We start from the raw sequence: 18,819 nt of genomic DNA on the forward strand, positions 1-18,819 counted from the left end.
CAGCAGCTGCATTACAAACAATGTTTGAACCCAAACCTTCAGCACAGCTCACAGACTTCTACCACTTGCACTACAGGACTTATTTCTTATTACATTGCCTGCCAGCAGGAGAAGGCTAATATCTTAGAACAGAGGTGTAACGACGTGGCCTGTGGCGGGACACTACTGAGAGTATCAATTCAGGACAATTACTTAGAGCAGGGCAGTCACAGCCCAAGGCTGGGTGTCCTTTGCACACCAAACCAACCAAACAGAGAGGACTTTGGTTTTACCGCACTGGCGAACCAGAAGTCATACAAGCAATTCCCGTTGACACTCCAGTTTCCCAGTATCACCACCAGCACCACTCCTTATGGGGATGAATGATTATGAAAACCAATACCCCAGTACAAGCAAAAAGGTTCTCCCAATCCCAAAGGGCCAAGCCCCAGACCCAGGTCAATATACCAGTTAGATCTTACCCACAAATCACGCTGTTGCCAATCCTTTAGAATCTAAAAATCTAAAAGTTTATTTATAAAAAGAAAGAAATATAGATGAGTTAAAATTGGTCGAAGTAATCAATTACATACAGCAATGGCAAAGTTCTTGGTTCAGACTTGTAGCAGTGATGGAATAAACTGCAGGCTCAAATCAAGTCTCTGGACTACATCCACAGCTTGGATGGGTCATTCAGTCCTTTGTTCAGAGCTTCAGTTTGTAGCAAAGTGACTCCAGAGGTAAGAAGCAGGACTGAAGACAAGATGGAGGAGATGCAGCTGCCTTTTATAGTCTCTTGCTATGTGGCCTGTGCTTCCTTTGTTCCAAATACAAGCTTCCAGCACATGGCTTGAAAGCCTTAGAGTCCTCTTCGTAGGCATGCCCCTGCATGCCTTGCTGGATCATAAGGTGTATCTGCTTTCTCTCAGTGGGTCAGTTGTACAGCTGATGGTCCTTAATGGGCCATCAAGCAGGCTAGGCAGTGCTGATGCCAAACTGTCTGGGGTGTCACCTAGAAGCATAGCACAAGTTTGATATACATACAGTATTATAAGCCAATACTTATAACTTTAAATACAAAAATGATGCATGCATACAGATAGCATAGTCATAACCAACAAATCACAACCTTTTCATAGATACCCAACTTGACCTCCTTTGTACAAGATTTGGTGCCACTATAGGACCTTGGTTGTGGCAGCAGCATGGATATAATCTTAAAATGTTCATGTTCAGTTATTCTGGCTGTCAGTCAATTTCATGAGATGAAGAAAAGTCACTTCTATAGCTTGAAGCCTTTCTTCTTGCTGTATTTCAAAGGGTTGTTACAAACAATGAATACGGCTGTAAGAGGTTGACAGTTTTTTGATTCAAAAGTTGCGGCCACAGTTAACACTGCAGTTCCATTTTTGCAGCATGTGGCATTGCAATACCAAATTTGGGGCAGCCACCTCTCTGTCATGATGGCAATTTGCAGCAACTACAAGTTGCAGCATGTATTAAACGTTGCAGTTTCCACAACACAATTGTGTCCTTTCCCCCATGGGTGGCAGGTATAATAGGCCAGGGGAGGCTCAGCGTCCCCTGGCACTGCTGCCGGACCCCCGCTGCCGGGTTTGGTAGGGGGGAGTTTTTGCTTTATTATGCCCCATGCAGGTTCCAGGGCAGCTGAGGAGGCACTATGTACTATTCAGCTTCCTGGGTTCATCAGTAATCACTCTGAATTCCAGGGAGATTACTGATGAACCCAGGAAGCTGAGTAGCAAATACCACCTCTTCATCCGCCCCGGAACCTGCATGGGGCATATCAAAAGCTTCTTCCAGATCAGAGGTTTTCCCCCCAAGGCGGCTTGGGGTCTGGGGAGGGGAGAAACAGCTGCAGCTGACCTGGGGCACCTCCGCGGGGGCGGGGAGGTGCTTCGGCCTCCGGCTAGCCTGGGGCTCCTCTGGCTGAGGGGGTGGGTGGGGGGAAGCACTCGGGGTTCCTCCGGGTGTGGGGAGGGGCGCATGGCTCCAGTCATGGGAGGAGGGGAGGGGCCTGGGCAGAAAGGGCAGAGCCAGGGGCTAGCCTTGCTGAAGGGGGGTTCCACCCACCACCCATGCTCTTCCCCCCCCCCCAAAAAGCAAAGAAAGTGTTAGGCAACCTAAATATAAGGGCAGCTAGCACCTGCACCTATAAATTATGCATAAAGCTGTTCCCACTCACGTCCCTACCTTCAACCTATTTGGAAACAGAGTGGAGCCTCCTAGAATAGCCCACCCCTGCTTATTCTTTTTCCTCACCAGGAGAATAGCAGGGGTTTATGAGGCCCACCACACTTTGGTGAATGTTATCTTTTGTCTCTTTCTAATTATCATGCATTTTTCCTTTGTGCTTTGAATGGAGGGAAGATTAACAGCTTTTTTGTTTAAAAATCAACTCCATAGCACTGTTACTAGCAACAAACATAACAGCTAATTTTATCATACTCTGATCTTTACTTGTGTTCCGGAATCATCTGCTAACATCAGCAGGGCTCTTGAAACAACATACATGTTACATTGTTTATAGAATCAGGAGACGAAAAGCTAAACAGTGGACTGGATTCTGACTGTTCACATTTGTGTAACTCAAGAATATCTCAATTGACTAAAATTATATTAATCAGGATTTGCCCCTGGATGACCAAAACCAGAATCTGGTCCTTTGCTTATCATGGCACCCCCAGATGCAGTGACTAACTTAAAAAAAAAGTTTCCTATTGATAAAACAGACTTTTTAAAAAGAAAGGAAAGGGAAACAGAATACACAGGCATACTCCCATCAAATCATTATTGTACCATACAGCAGAATCCAATATACAGCCTAAACTATTTGAACGTTCTGTTAAAACCCCACACAAAAAATTAAGCATTGTTTTCTCTACAGTTAATAAAAACAAAACCACAAAATATCTGCATGTTCAAAAACAAGATGGCACAACACTTTGTTGAAAGTTTACTAAAGACTTTAAGAATTAAATCATTCTCACTGTATGTTAAATTTAATATTATTCATGGGGGCAATAAAGTCTAACAGCACACTCAGAAATGTTACCTGAAGCTACAGTCTGAAGAGAATTTATTGACAAAGGAAATATAATTTTTTTTTACATATTTTCTATGGCAGACTTGCTGTCTGGCCAAACTGGCACCATTACTATTCTAATGGCTGTAAACAATGTGAGATAGGAATTAGCTTAGTAGGGAAGCTTATTAAAATACTGTTTTTGTTTTATTTATTTAAGAAGTGTACAAAGTGATAATCTGTGTTTTAACTTGTTTTGTGACTGCATCTACTACTACTTTGGTGTTTTATGAGTTTTAAGACTACATATTCTCATTGACTTCAGTGGGCTTTGGATCAGGCCCTCATTGCAGAAATTAAACAAAAATACATATAGGGACACATTTTAAAGCAGGCCTCAAATTTTGTGTCCACAGTCACATGATCAGGTTTAGATCGCTGATTGTGACCATTAGTCAGGTAGCTAGTTTTTTTAATCCTATCATTTGTACCTGCAATCAATTGTAGGTTCAAGATAGTGAACAAAAAGCAGGCTGAGATGAGGACCATTTAAAAATCTGGCCCATAATATTTTCCCATCTCATAATGTTTTTGATTCAAAAATAGGATGTAGTCCCAAGAGCATACTCAGATTCCTATTTCCAATATCCTTCCACCCACTCAGTGGCTTGAAATAAGGCAAAGCTCCCAGGGAATTGCTGAACAAAGACATCCTATATCTGAGACTTGTCATTGTTCACTGAAACCAAAGCACAGAGGAAATGGGTTTTAAACTGTTAAGGATCTGGCTTAGTTCACAGCACCACTGAAGGATCAGTTTGTGTGTAAAATATATATTTCACCTTGGAAGCACACAGGACAGCTGACAGTTGGACATTATACTTTCCTTTACTTCAGACATTCAAGTGGGCAAGAGAAGCATAGAGATGGGGTTGCTACACCAATTGTGAACTAGAGAACAATTACTTCAGTGAACAGGCTGGAAACTGGTCTCTGAGTAGATTGTAAGAGCAAGATTTATTACTGCCTATCATATATGGATAACTGATCTGCTGTTGTGCACCAACAGAAATAGGAGATTTTTATCAAAGCATCAGGATAGAATTGTAGATTAGATTCCTGATAACGAAATGATTGTGATCATGGGAGATATAAATGCAAAGGTCAGTAGCAGACATAGTAAGCAAATGATTTGTGTTGGACCACGTGGCATCAGGATGGCATAATAATAGTGGGGAAAGCTTAAGAATTAGTGAGATGCACAATCTGATTATTAGCGGTTCTTGGTTTCCTCACAAAAACATTCACAAGGTTACATGGAACTCAGAGGGTCAGACTAAACACCAGATTGACTACATTAATCAAAAGACAGTCACTGCTGGCTTTTATAGTCTATAGAAGTTCCAGATGTGCTAGTGATCATGAACTACTAATGGGAAAGATTAAAAACCAAGAAAAAAAATGGGTGCAACTGGAGCCACATTTGACCCTGATAAGGTAAAGGATTGCTCTGTCAGAGAGGCAAACAAACAGAGTGATGCTTGGAGGGTGTTTCAGGCCATTAATTTGTGACGATGAATAAATATCACTCCAAACCAGATGGGAAATATTCAAGGAAGTGATCCAATAGTTTCCTCAACTGTGCTTATGCCTTACAAAGTAAACAAGGGCAAGCAATGAAACAAGAATGTTACAGGAAAAGTGTAAACAAACTGAGACTAAATGTTACTGGGAAAGCAGAAAAATAAAAGCATTACACAAAGTGGTGAAGAAAAAAAATCTCAAAGATTGGACATACAAATGTTTTGGAAAGAAGAGGCTCAACAACTAGAAGAGGCATCAAGAAAAGATATACAAAAAGGTTAAGTTGTATGAACACAAAATCAGGCCAATTACGCAAGCGGTAAAAATGGCTTTTGGTGAACTGACAAATGCCAAAGAGGTGTTGGAAACATGGAAGTGGCATTTTACAAAGTGCTAAGCCCTGAAGTTCATCCAGGTGCAAGCACTCTGGACACGCTAGACAAACAGAGCAGTTTTAAAAGTAAAATGAATGACCATCTGAAGAAATCACCATCAGAAGAAACAAAGAGCAGAGATGCACTTAAAAAATGGGAAAGCTACAGAAATACACAATATAGCAGATGAGCTGCTAAAAGACAGCAGGACTGTCACTAAGCACTGTCAGAGCATTAGAAAAAATATACAAGAAGCTCTGGGAGCAAGAGTAGATACCAGACTGGCTAAAGAAAATAGTTATATCAGTCTTGAAGAAAGGAGAGCCTGCCAATCTCTGAATAATTATAGAAGTATAAGCTCAGTGCCAGGAAAAATCATGATGAAAGTAAACAACAGATTAAGGCCAGTTTTAGAGGAAGTAGTTGGTGAGGAACTGTGCAACTTCAGGCCAAAGTTGCATTAATCAGACATTCATGCTCCAACAGGTGATTCACAAAAAGTGAGAATGGGGACTAAAGAGGTTTCCAGTTTTCATCAACATTATGGTTTGTAGTGGTTCCTCTCTCTCAAGTGAGGAGGGAAGCCACTCCGCCTTGCTGTGTCAGGTAACAGCATTCAGGCTCAGGTCCCGCTGGTGGGGCCAAGCACTAAGTAGTCTATAGCTCTGTAGCCACCTAGCAGAGGCAAAACAACCAGTAACAGTCTGGTGCTCTAGCCCTCTCAGGCGGGGCAGAGCAGTAAGCAGTCTTTAGCCTAAGCCTCCTGACTAAGGCAGCCAGAAAACACACAGTCTAGGGCTAACCATCTCCTGATGGGGGAAAGCCACAAGCCAAGTACAGGCATTCTGACCTAGGAGTGCACAGGCTGCCACCCCAGGGGTGGAGTTGGCAGCTGGGTGGCTAGGAAGACCCAGGCCCACCCGACTCCACTGGGTCCAAGCCCTGGGCCCTAACTTTGGTGGAGTGTTCCACCACTGAGTCAGTGGGGAATCTAGCTGCAACATACTGACCTCTGCTCTGGCAACATAACCAGACTAAAGTCTGGTTTCCCTGGGCTACTTCCTACCACAGTCTGGGGGGGGGGGGGTTCCATAGTCCAAGAGTCCTCTTTCTCCTCAGTGTATACTGCGGATGTGTAGTGAGGAGATGTGGCCTCCCTCAGAGGCGGAAGCGGAGAAGATGCGGAGGTGGGTGGAACCAGGAAGACCACACCCCGCATGCTGGAAGCAGAGGGGCAGGACAGCAAGGGGAAGTATAAAAGGCTGGCCTAGCAGCTCAGAACAGGGGGAGCTGCCAAAGGAGACAAATGCTCCTTCTCTGCTGCTGGAATGGGAAGCCAGGGAGAACTGCTTCCGCCCTGAAGACCAGCCTGAGCTTCCAGAATGCCAAGGATAGTGGTAGCAGTTCCTCAGTGTCGGAAATGGCAAGGCTGAGTATCCCGGGGAGACTGAGGATGACACCCGGATGCAGGTACACCCGAGGGGGAGAACAGAATATGTACCTCAGCCTCTATAGTGCTAGTTCACATAAAAGGATGACAACTGTGGAGGTACTACTGTGGAGCAGGATTTGGAAGAGCCCTCTGAGGGAAGGTATCAGAAGGAGACCCCAATCGGCCAGAAGGCATGGAATGCATTGTCCTAGGGATGGGGGTTCCATGACAACCACTCCCAAGAGGAGGAGATGAGTGGTGGTGGTCGGGGACTCCCTCTTAAGGGGGATGGAGTCATCCATCTGCCGACCAGACCGGGGGACTTGAGAAGTGGGCTGCTTGCCTGGAGTTAGAATCCAGGGATTTAACAGGAGTGTTTGCCAAGATTGATCAAGACCTCAGACTGCTACCCTTCCTACTTCTCCATGTGGGCAGCAATGATACTGTCAAGAATGACCGAGCAGATAACTGCAGACTATACAGCTCTGGGAAGAAGGATAAAGGAGTTTGAGGCGCAAGTCATGTTCTCATCCATCCTCCCTGTTGAAGGAAAAGGCCCAGGTAGGGACTGTCAAATTGTGGAGGTGAATCCGTGGTTATGCAGGTGGTGTCGGAGAGAGGACTTTGGATTCTTCAACCATGGGATGTTGTTCCGGGAAGAAGGATTGCTAGGAAGAGATGGGATCCACGTAACAAAAGAGAGGGAAGAGCATCTTCACATGCAGGCTTGCTAACCTAGTGAGGAGGGCTTTGAACTAGGTTCACTGTGGGATGGTGACCTAAACCCAGAGGTAAGTGGGGGAGTGGGATACCAGGAGGACCACCAGGAGGAGGGTACAAGATGGGAAGCCTTCTGATTCATACTGAGAAAGTAGGGCAATAGGCTAGTTATCTTAGGTGCATGTACATGAACACAAGAAGCCTGGGAAATAAGCAGGAAGAATTGGAAGTCCTGGTACAATCAAGGAACTATGACGTGATTGGAACAACAGAAACTTGGTGGGGCAGTTCACATGACTGGAGCACTGTCATGGATGGATAAAAACTGTTCAGGAAGGACAGGTATGGTAGAAAAAGTGGAGAAGTTGCATTGTACGTAAGAGAGCGGTATGATTGCTCAGAGCTCCAGTTTGAAACTGGAGAAAAACCTGTTGAGAGTCTTTGGGTTGAGTTTAGAGGTAAGAGCAACAAGGGTGATGTTGTGGTGAGCATGTGCTATAGACCACCAGATCAGAAGGATGAGGCTTTCTTCGGACAATTAACTGAAGTGTCCAGATCACAGGCATGGAGGCATTCAGTGTTAGAGGCTAGGAAAGCATTAAGTGAGGGCAAAGAGCAGAGGCAGAAGCACGAAGAGCAGAGGCAGGTGGTTATGTTAAGGCTAATGGGGGAGCAAACTGACATGATGAAGCATCTGGTGCAGCTGCAGGAAAGCCAACAAGAGCACAGGCCCCCGCTGCATCCATTGTACAACAGCGTGACCTCCTCCCCAAGTTCCATATCCTCCTCACCCAGACACCCAAGAACGCGGGTGGGGGAGGCTCCGGGCACCCAGCCACTCCACTCCAGAGGATGGCCCAAGCAACAGAAGGCTGTCATTCAAACAGTTTGATTTGTAGTGTGGCTACAATAAGCAATGTGGCCTTGTCCTTCCCTCCTCCCCCACCCCACCCCACCCCACCCAGGCTACCTTGTTAGTTATCTCCTTTTTAAAAAAAAAAAAAATAAGAAAGAAGGCATGGTTTCAAAACAATAGTTACTTTATTTCAAAGGGAGGGGGAGGATAGTTGGCTTACAGGGAATTAAAATAAACTAAGGGGGAGGGTTTGCATCAAGGAGAAATACACACAACTGTCATACCAAAGCCTGGTCAGTAGGGAAACTGGTTTTCAAAGCTTCTGATGCGCAGCACGCCTTTCTGTGCTCTTCTAATCGCCCTGGTGTCTGGCTGCTCAAAAATCAGACGCCAGGCGATTTGCCTCAATCTCCCATCCCACCATAAATGTCTCCCATAATATCTGTGAGAGTAAGAGGAGCACACAGCAAGCAGCAATAACAATGGGAATGTTGGTTCCACTGAAGTTTGACCTAGTCAGCAAACAGCACCAGCGAGCTTTTAAACATTCAAAGACACAGTCTACCACCATACTGCACTTGCTCAACCTATAGTTGAACTGCTCCTCACTACTGTCCAGGCTACCTTTGTATGGCTTCATGAGCCATGGGAGCAAGAGGTAGGCTGGGTTATCCTTGGGGACAACTATTGGCATTTCAACATCCCGAATGGTAATTTTCTGGTCTGGGAAATAAGTCCCTTCTTGCAGCAGCTTGAACAGCCCAGAGTTTCTAAAGATGCGGGCATCATGCACCTTTCTTGGCATCACACGTTGATGTCGGTGAAACGTCCCTTGTGATCCACCAGTGCTTGCAGCATCGAGACGTACCCCTTGCGGTTTACAGTACTGGTTGGCAAGGTGGTCTGGTGCCAAGATAGGGATATGCGTCCTATCGCCCCACCACAGTTAGGGAAACCCACTGCAGCAAAGCCATCCACTACGACCTGCACATTTCCCAGAGTCACTATCCTTGATAACAGAACTTCAATGATTGCATTGGGTACCTGGATCACAGCAGCCCCCACCAGTAGATTTGCCCACTCCAAATTGATTCCCAACTGACCGGTAGCAGTCAGGCCTAGCAAGCTTCCACGGGGCTATTGCCACTTGCTTCTCAACTCTCAGGGCAGCTCTCATCCTGGTATTCCTGTGCTTCAGGGTGGGGGAAGGCAACTCAGAGTTCCAGGAAAGTGGCCTTGTGCATGCGAAAGTTTAGCAGTCACTGTGAATCATCCCATACCTGCAACACTATGCGGTCCCACCAGTCTGTGCTTGTTTGCTGGGCTCAGAATCAGTGTTCCACTCCATCAATGAACCCCACTGCCACCATGATGTCCCAATTGCCACAGCCTGTGCTTTCAGCAACGTCTGTGTCCATGTCCTCAACAAAATAGTCCTCGTGCTGGCGTCTCTTAGCCCAGTTCTGCATATACTCCAGGATAACGCGTGAGGAGTTTACAATGCTCACAACAGCAGTGGTGAGCTGAGCAGGCTCCATGCTTGCCATGGTATGCCATCTGCAGGAGATCAGAGTTGCAGCGGAAGCGGTGGATGACGACAACATGGAGAAATTTGCTATTGAGACTGAGCTCATTTACAAGAGCAGAAGAGCAGAGTTGCAGTGGAAGTGGTGGATGGTGACCGTTAGCAGTCGTACTGCACCATCTGCTGACAGCAGCAGCCAGGACAGCAGCAGTGATGGTGAGCTGAGCTGAGCGGGTTCCATGCTTGTCGTGGTATGACGTCTGCACGGAAAAAAGGCGCAAAACGATTGTCTGTTGTTGCTTTCATGGAGGGATGGGCGACTGACGACATGTACCCAAAACTACCCACGACAAGGTTTTTGCCCCATCAGGCATTGGGAGCTTAACTTAGAATTTCAATGGGCAGCAGAGACTGAGGGAACTGTGGGATAGCTACCCATGGTGCACCATTCCGTAAGTAAATGTTAGCCATGGTAGTGAGGACACACTCTTCCAATTTAATGCGTTTAGTGTGGATATACGCAATCAACTGTATAAAATCGATTTCTAAAAATTGACTTCTATAAAATTGACCTAATTTCATAGTGTAGACATACCCCTAGACTCCTTTAGGAAACTGAGGGGCAGGATTCCCTGGGAAGCTAATATGAGGGGACAAGGAGTCCAGGAGAGCAGGCTGTATTTTAAAGAAGCCTTATTGAGGGAGCAGGAACAAACCATCCCGAAGTGCAGAAATAATAGCAAATATGGTAGGCAACCAGCTTGGCTTAACAGGGAAATCTTTGGTAAGCTTAAACTCAAACAGGAAGCTTACAAGAAGTGGAAATTTGGACAGATGACTTAGGAGGAGTATAAAAATATTGCTAGAGCATGCAAGGGTGTAATCAGGAAGGACAAGGCACAATTGGAGTTGCAGCTAGCAAGGGATGTGAAGGGTAACAAGAAGGGTTTCTACAGGTACGTTAGCAACAAGAAGGTGGTCAGGGAAAGTGTGGGACCCTTACTGAATGGGGGAGGCAACACAGTGACAGATGATGTGGAAAAAGCTGAAGTACTCAATGCTTTTTTTGCCTCCGTCTTCACAGACAAGGTCAGCTTCCACACTGCTGCACTAGGCAACAGTAGGGGGAGGAAGTGAGCAGACCTCAGTGGTGAAAGAGCAGGTTAAGGACTATTTAGAAAAGCTGGATGTGCACAGGTCCATGGGTCCAGCTTTAATGCATCCAAGGGTGCTGAGGGAGTTGGCTGATGTGATTGCAGAGACACTGGCCATTATCTTTGAAAATTCATGGCAATCAGGGGAGGTCCCAGATGATTGGAAAACAGCAAATATAGTGCCCATATTTTAAAAAGAGAAGAAGAGAACCTGGGGAACTACAGACTAGTCAGCCTCACTTCATTCCCCAGCAAAATCAAGGAATCCATTTTGAAGCATTTGGAGAAGAGGAAGGTGATCAGAAACAGTCAACATGGATTCACCAAGGGCAAGTCACGCCTGACCAACCTGATTGCCTTCTATGGTGAGATAATGGGCTCTGTGGATATGGGGAAAGCGGTAGATATGATATATCTTGATTTTAGCAAAGCTTTTGATATGGTCTCCCACAGTATTCTTGCCAGCAAGTTTAAAAGGTATAGATTGGATGAATGGACTCTAAAGTGGACAGAAAGCTGGCTAGATTGTTGGGCTCAATGGGTAGTGCCCCAGGGGTCGGTCCTGTGGCCAGTTTTGTTCAACATCTTTATCAATGATCGGGATGATGGGATGGATTGCACCCTCAGAAAGTTTGAGGATGACACTAAGATGGGGGAAGAGGTAGATACATTGGAGGGTAGGGTTAGGGTTCAGAGTGACCGAGACAAATTGGAGGATTGGGCCAAAAGAAATCTGATGAGGTTCAACAAGGACAAGTGCAGAGTCTTGCACTTAGGAAGGAAGAATCCCATACACAGCTACAGGCTGGGGCCCAACTGGTTGAGCAGCAGTTCTGCAGAAAAGGACCTGGGGATTACAGTGGACGAGAAGCTGGATATAAGTCAACAGTGTGTCCTTGAAGGCTAACGGCATATCGGGCTGCATTAGTAGGAGCATTACCAGCAGATCAAGGGAAGTGATTATTCCTCTCTATTCGGCACTGGTGAGGCCACACCTGGAGTATTGTGTCCAGTTTTGGTCCCCCCACTACAGAAGGGATGTGGACAAATTGGAGAGAGTCCAGCGGAGGGCAACAAAAATGATTCGAGGGCTGGGGCACATGACTTATGAGGAGAGGCTGAGGGAATTCGGCTTATTTAGTCTGCAAGATAGAAGAATGAGAGGGGATTTGATAGCAGCCTTCAACTACCTGAAGGGAGGTTAAGAGGATGGAGCTTGGCTGTTCTCAGTGGTGGCAGACAACAGAACAAGGAGCAATGGTCTCAAGTTGCAGTGGAGGAGGTTTAGGTTGGATATTAGGAAACACTATTTCACTAGGAGGGTAGTGAAACCCTTGGAAGGGTAACAGATTTGGTAGACCAGCCAGGAGTGATTGAGAGGAAGAGTATGATTGATACTACCAGAATCCAGCAGTAAGTGGAAGGATAGGAACTAGGGTCACCACCTTAGGTGTATTACCTGGCTCAGTGGACAAAATAAGGAAGGATAACACAAAAGGGAGAGTTAAGTAGTGATGACACTTGGGAAATGATGCTGGGAGAAGGGTTAGAGGAGTTTGTTTTAAAAATTGGAATGAGTCCTTGGAATCCCCTGATACCTTTGTTGGACTTGGTGCAGCATATAGATAATTGTGTAACCAAATGGGATCAGTGGGTGAAGCCTGAGAAAACAGGGATCCTTTCAGGAGCTCCACACAAGAAGATGAAAAGAAAGAGCTGCTCTACAGGGCTCACAAATGGTAGTTGTGATCCTAGATGAAGTACTGGAGAGCCTGAGGATGCAGATACAGGAATTAGAAGTGGAAAAATTAGTAAGAGAAAAGAAATCAGAAGAGGAAAAGTTAGTGAAAGAAAAGGAGTTGATTAACTTGAAGGTAGAGGCTGACACTCTGAGAACCACTGCCTTGCCACAATCAGCTCAAATTGTAGTCATGCAGAAAGAGGCAAGTGATGCACAGATAAACCAAAGCAAGTTGAGGCAGGAAGAGGCAGAGTAGAAAAATAAAGCGTTAGGTGGGCAAGCCGCAGTGAGAGCTGTGCTCAGAGATGTAGGGGGAAAAAATGAAGTCATCCACGAGGCCTGTCAGCGCAAGATATGTGCTCTGATAAGTGAATTGAGAGCAAGAAAAGGGGTGATAGCAGCAATAACAGGGCCAGAGGGGAGAAACTGGAATGCTGATTTCTCTGATTTGTACTATGAGAGGGATAGCCCTGAGTTGCTCCCCCAGAGACCTTACAATCTTCTTAGAGAGTCATAGCAAAACTGCAGTGACCCCCTTCCATGGCTCCAATAATAACCATCACTGTCACCTAACACAGTTGTGCAGGGTAATCACAGTGGACAGGAGGAAAGACTCTACATTCCAAAACAAATTGGGTAAATCTATGGGTCCCTTAAATAAGTGACTAAGGCATCTAGTATGCCTGGGATAACAGGGACAGAGAGTGTATGGGTTCAGAAATTTTCTGGACTCCCCTATTGAGACAACATTAATAACGCAGAAAGGGAAGCGTAGCGGTGCAGGACTCACCCCTGTGGCGCTTCCTGCTGGTCTCTCAGGGAATTAGCTCATCCAACCTCCGGAGCGCCCTCTGCAGGCCGGTGTCCTGCTTGCCCCCGTGTCCCTCCCAGACCCTGGTGCCCCTTTTACCCAGGGTGCTACCCCCTGGCAGTACCTCCACAGTATCTGGGTCTCCCCTCCCCGGGGAACCCACACCCACTCTCCCCACCTCACCTCAGTATATGGCTACTGCCCAGTCACCATCTAGCCCTCGTTCACTAGGGCAGACTGCAGTATATAAGCCAATCATCACAGGCAAGGGGGGTTTGGACCTGCTGCCACTGCCTACCCGTAGGCTGCCCTCTGCAATCTGAGTACCTATCTTAGGCCATCTGCTAGGCCTGTAAGCTGGATCCTCCCAGCTCCTTTGGCCTTCCCCAGCCCTGTTTCACCTTAGGTACCCAGGTACACTCCCCAGCAGCCAGGCCCTTCTCCCTCTAAAGGCAGAGAGAGACTCTCTGCTCCTAGCCCACTGCCCTCTTATAAGGGCCAGCTAAGCCCTGATTGGGGCATGGCCACAGCTGAGCCTGCTTCCCCCAATCAGCCCAGGAACTGCTTGCTCCCAGCCACAGTCCTCTCCTGGGGTGTTTTAAGCCCTTTAAGGCCAGAGTGGGTGACCACCCCTGTCAAGGTTCCTCCCCCACTCTGAACCCTAGGGTACAGATGTGGGGACCTGCATGAAAAACCTCCTAAGCTTATCTTTACCAGCTTAGGTCAAAACTTCCCCAAGGTACAAAATATTCCACCCGTTGTCCTTGGACTGGCCGCTACCACCACCAAACTAATACTGGTTACTGGGGAAGAGCTGTTTGGACGCGTCCTTCCCCCCAAAATACTTCCCAAAACCTTGCACCCCACTTCCTGGACAAGGTTTGGTAAAAAGCCTCACCAATTTGCCTAGGTGACTACAGACCCAGACCCTTGGATCTTAAGAACAATGAATAATCCTCCCAACACTTGCACCCCCCCTTTCCTGGGAAATGTTGGATAAAAAGCCTCACCAATTTGCATAGGTGACCACAGACCCAAACCCTTGGATCTGAGAACAATGAAAAAACATTCAGTTTCTTACAAGAAGACTTTTAATAAAAATAGAAGTAAATAGAAATGAAGAAATCCCCCCTGTAAAATCAGGATGGTAGATATCTTACAGGGTAATTAGATTCAAAAACATAGAGAAACCCTCTAGGCAAAACCTTAAGTTACAAAAAAGATACACAGACAGAAATAGTTATTCTATTCAGCACAATTCTTTTCTCAGCCATTTAAAGAAATCATAATCTAACACATACCTAGCTAGATTACTTACTAAAAGTTCTAAGACTCCATTCCTGGTCTATCCCCGACAGACACACAGACCCTTTGTTTCTCTCCCTCATTCCCAGCTTTTGAAAGTATCTTGTCTCCTCATTGGTCATTTTGGTCAGGTGCCAGCGAGGTTACCTTTAGCTTCTTAACCCTTTACAGGTGAGAGGAGCTTTCCCCTGGCCAGGAGGGATTTCAAAGGGGTTTACCCTTCCCTTTATATTTATGACAACCCCCGCTACAGGAAGTGTTGAAGTTTTTCTTTCTAAATGAAGGTCTTCTAATTTGGTTTCACAGAGAACAACAGCATCTAGGGGAAAGACCAGACTGTACATGAGATACAAAAAGATACATTTCCACCCTCAAGATAAAAAAAGCCTGAGAAGGTATTGGTGGTAACCTTCTCTGATAATGGTCCTCGGGAAGCTATTGAGGTCGACAAGATGGGGAGGGTGGTAGGAATAAAGTACAGAGGAGGATTCCCAAGCTATAGAGAAATTGGCAAACCATGCAAGGAATCTATTTCCTCCTCTCAAGAAGAATATGTGCAAGCACAAAATCTCGCTGGCTTGGTGGCACATTGAACACAAGATACTTGTGGGAGACCCACAGTGTATGTGGTTTTTGAATGAGGGGTGTTTGGTCAAAATATTCTAATAGACACAGGTGCCACCTATTCATTGATCAGTACTAATAATCAGGATTTAATGAGGCAGAGAGTGAAGGCCCATTTAGCTCTTTGCTTCAATTTCAGGTAGAAACAAAAAGGGTACAGAAAATACAGATAGGAAAAGTAAAGTCTCATAAGCACAATAAAAATAGCCTTAAGGAAGATAGTAAACCAATAGGATAAGGACTGGGATCAAAAACTCTGGCTGATTTTAATGGCTATTAATGGAGCAGTGACATCACATGGAATAACCCCTTTTTAAGCCATGACCAGGGGGAACATGTGCTTACCTCAGCAATGGTGGTCAGGAGTACCCCCAGATGGCCTGCAACCCTGGGTAATAACAGACCAATGGATGCAGCAGCTTCTAAAATCAGTTTCTAGTACGCAAAGACAGATGCCTCTTGTGCTAAAAGCCAATATTAAGAGACTGGATGAGAGTGGACCAATTCTATACCCATAAGAATGGCAAATGGGTGAAATACTCAGAGAAAAAGCTCATGTCCTTAGTCCAGTGTGGGTGGGACCTGTCTGGATTGTAAATAAAGCCAGCCCCACTGTGTATCAGTTAAATACCCAACAAGGAAAAAGGAGAATCTCAAAATGGTTCCACTCTTTACAACTGAAACAATGGAAGGAGGATCCAGAAAAAGGGTTGCAAAAATAAATCATGTATATAGTTGTTTAATACTCCCGCTATAAAGGGGAAAAAGGTTTTTCTGTTGTTTATAGAGATAAAGAAAACATGACCCAGATGACTGAAGATAAGGTCCTATTCATTCTGGCTCTTTTGGGCATCTGTACCTACTGGATTCTGGTATGGTGGTGTGAGTTCGGAAGCTGTTGTGCTAACAAGGAAGACCCAAACAAAAATACAATGGAAGGAATCTATTTTGACTGCTTTTGTCTATAACAACATCAGCTGCCTCTTTTCTTTCACTAAACTTTCACTAAACTTGACAGACAAAATGTATAGAAACTGGGTCATTGAGGCCACAATGGACATTAGGGCTCAATATTAATAATAGCATCATGCAGCCAATAGAGCATAGGCTATGGGCCATGAGCAAAACCTCTATGTGGAAAACAGTAGAACTTTAAGCTAGCGTGGAAGAATGTGGGGTTGGGTACATTTGTAATAATGATGCTGTACAACTATATGATAGTTGCTTGAATTCAGAAAAAGGAAAATGCCACCATCAGTTGAATCTTTTTTTGTATAATGGGTCTGTGGTCATGTATATAGGTAACAAGTGTGTGTATATTAGAAGTTGGTGTAACTCTTTATTCTAATGAGAACCAATGTTTGTGTCAAGAAATTGCAGTAAACTGGTGTGATTTTAACTTTGAGTTACCTAGCATAACAAAAGAAGAACTTAAAATTCAATATCAAATGTATAAAAGTATTAACCCAGTGCCACTGGGAATGAATGTAAGCTTAGTCAAACAATTGTTACAGCATGCTAATTTCAAAAGTAACTGCAAAAAGCTCAGGAAAATGCACACAGAGTCATGATCACTGTACATCAATCAGCTAATGAAATTGAACAAGTTGTGGAGCGAGTGAAAAGGGATTCAGAACATAAATGGTGGAAAGTGTTTTTGGGATGGTCACCTATAGTAACAGGATTCTTTAATATAATTCTGCATCCTGCCGTGGTGATCTTGGTATTCTAGGTACTGGTGGTAATCATGATTGTTCTTTGGTCTGCTGGATCAAAAGCAAGTTTAAGCAGTTCCAGCATATGCATTTTAAATGCACTGGAGTAACTTGCAAAGAAGAATATGCAGCCCTGATAGGGCAAGGTTGGGGGTAGTGAGGTATCGTGCCGACAAGAAGAAATATCTGCTCGGTCCCTATGAGAGCCTTGAGCCAATGCTGGACAAAGCCAAACACCCACTGAACTCACTAGTAGGTGATGGTTGAGTAAATGTAAATATAATCAACCATCAAGAAGGGGACTGATAGAGGAAAGCAAGAGTTATTCCATTTTTAAACCCTTACCACCATTAACTAAAAGCGGGCAGATCATATAGACATCAAGTTGGAGCAGAAAAACAACAATTTCTGCGAAAAATAACGGTGATAAGGCAGCAGGTCATGAAATTGAGTGCAGCAGCAAGTGCTTAACCACAGTGTTGGCACACGTCCAAAGTCTTATCTATAAAGATAAACAAGAGCAAGGAAACGAGAGAGAGAGAGAGAGAGAGAGAGAGAGAAGATGCAGTTTAAGAACTGCTAGCAAGAGCTGCTGTCACAAATCATTCTCCCAAGATGATCCATGGACGATTGGCCATTGGAAGTGGAATGGTCATGCTGCCCATTCAGCATCACCTCTGATTGTATATAATTGTGATTTGCTTCTAGCTTACTGCAATAAGGATTCTTGTGTTAATAAAAGGCATTGTGTGTTTGAACTACTTGTGGCAATCACTTATCAGATGGAGATGCCCTTCCCACAGGGAATTCCTGAGAACACCCTACCATAGTGAATCCCTTGGAAGGGTAACAGTTGTGTTGTGTGTACTTTGTTATTGCTACCAAAATAGCAGCAATTTTATTTTGATTAACTTTTTGTTTCAATCTATAAGTCAACAGTTTGCTGACTTTTCACACGATTCCCAATAATCCTTCTTTAAGCAAAATAGGGGAAATTTTGCCCTCTCCATCTGATGCTTATTGACCTTGTATTTTAAGGAGTAAGGGTCTGCAGTTCCTCTGGGGAGGATACTCCTCAAGAGCTTTGATTTCTGCTGCTAAGGAATCTTTAAAAAATGAAGATATGCAATAATACATCCATGAATGGTGGTATTCCACAGAAGAGAAAGTTACTCCCCCCATACAGTAACTGAGGTTCTTTGAGATGGGTGTCCCTGTGGGTGCTCCACTTCAGGTGAATGTGCGTCCTTGCACCTTTGATTGGAGAATTTCAGCAGCAGTGCTCGTATGGGTTGCGCATGCACTCTCCTCGGGTCTTGCACTGCGTGACCAGACCCACCTCAGTTCCTTCTCTATGACAGAGTCTGTAGACTGAACTCCAAAGTAGAAAGGAGGAGGCTGGGTAGTGGAGCACCCACAGGGACACCCATCTTGAAGAATCTCAGTTACTACACAGGGTGAGTAACCTTCTCTTCTTTGAGGAGTGTTCCTGTGGGCACTCCGCTTTAAGTGACTAGAACAGTGCCCCTTGGTGGACGGAAGAGGCTTTGGAGGTTGCATGAATGACTGATGATAATACCGTTTGTCCTAACAACAGGTCCAATCTTGAGCCCCAGACAATTGCCTGTGTTCTGTGAACATGTGTGCTGACGCCCAGGTAGCAACTTTGCATATGTCCATGATCAGTACTTTGTTTAGAAAGGCTATTGAAGTTTACAAGGGTCTGGTGGAGTGGGTTCAAATCCCTGTTGGGGGTTGTAGATCCTTCTGATGGTAACAAAGGTTGATGCACCCAGAAATCTATTTAGATAGTCTGTTTGGATATAGCGGAACCATTAAATCATTCAGAGGTTGAAATAAAGAGCCTTGGTGACTTCCTGAAGGGTTTAGTTCTTTCAAGGTAGAACACTAGTGTATGTCTGATGTCTAGAGCATGTAGTATTGAGTCCCATT

General features: G+C 45.0%; 1 long non-coding RNA gene across 1 annotated transcript in view; it reads right to left on the reverse strand.

The window, feature by feature from the left end:
- Nucleotides 1–551: 551 nt before the first annotated feature.
- The window catches only part of LOC125630582 (uncharacterized), a 49,134-nt gene continuing 30,866 nt past the window's right edge, over nucleotides 552–18,819 (reverse strand). Inside the window, exon 3 of the long non-coding RNA XR_007354706.2 lies at nucleotides 552–991. This is a non-coding gene — a long non-coding RNA (uncharacterized LOC125630582). The remainder of the gene's footprint in view (nucleotides 992–18,819) is intronic.

This window comes from Caretta caretta, chromosome 1, assembly GCF_965140235.1.
Source record: "Caretta caretta isolate rCarCar2 chromosome 1, rCarCar1.hap1, whole genome shotgun sequence".
Taxonomy (NCBI): domain Eukaryota; kingdom Metazoa; phylum Chordata; order Testudines; family Cheloniidae; genus Caretta; species Caretta caretta.